We start from the raw sequence: 832 nt of genomic DNA, 5'->3' as shown, positions 1-832 counted from the left end.
GGCAAGCCTTGCCCTCCTTTATCGTCTAGGAAACCCACTTGGAATGACCAGGGGTATTTTAAGGGTTGTAGCGTGGTCGGAGAGTCGATGAATATATTGACCCCAATTCTAAAAGGCGGTGCTCTTATTCGAAAGATCATCCTGAAACCACCTTAATAGTTCAAGTATTCATATTTCCATGACAGGCACTCCGGCAGAGAAACACCTTGCAGAATTACGCAGGAAATATTGGATAGTGGTGGGTAGGCCTGGTTGGACAATACTACGTACTGTCTTAACCTGGCTGGAGAGTAAATAGAAACAAAACCCCTGGCAAGGAGATTTACAACTATTGAGCGAGTTACACCATGGCACCACAAACTGGAGTGGATTGTTTTGGACCATTTCAATGTTAGTAGTAAAAGAACACACAATAATGCGATTGGGTAGTGGAGCCTTAACATGCTTAGGCATCCAGGGTTTCCATATTGAACCCTTAAAGTTCTTCTGGATTGCTCGCGCCTTTCTACAACGCACTCGTATGTGCTTTATAGCCGGAGAGGAACCCCTATTGAAGATCTACTCTGATTAGAGGAACAAACTTCTTGTGAGCAGAAAAAAAGGAGAGCTACGAGCAACAGGTTCCTGCTGTCGAGGGCAAGCCATTGATGACAAATGTAAACAGAGAGGAATTGAGTGGTTTTCCAACCCCCTGCCGCATCTCACATGGGAGGCGTGTTGGGAACGCAGATCGAACCATACGGAAGATTCTCTATTCGATCATAAGGCATGCACGAGATAGATGATGATCGACTTACGATGTTATTTTGTTGAAGTAGGAAGACCACAATGT

This window comes from Penaeus monodon, chromosome 25 (genome assembly GCF_015228065.2).
Source record: "Penaeus monodon isolate SGIC_2016 chromosome 25, NSTDA_Pmon_1, whole genome shotgun sequence".
Taxonomy (NCBI): domain Eukaryota; kingdom Metazoa; phylum Arthropoda; class Malacostraca; order Decapoda; family Penaeidae; genus Penaeus; species Penaeus monodon.
The sequence above is the reverse complement of the archived record's forward strand: the minus strand, read 5'-3'. Positions refer to the sequence as shown.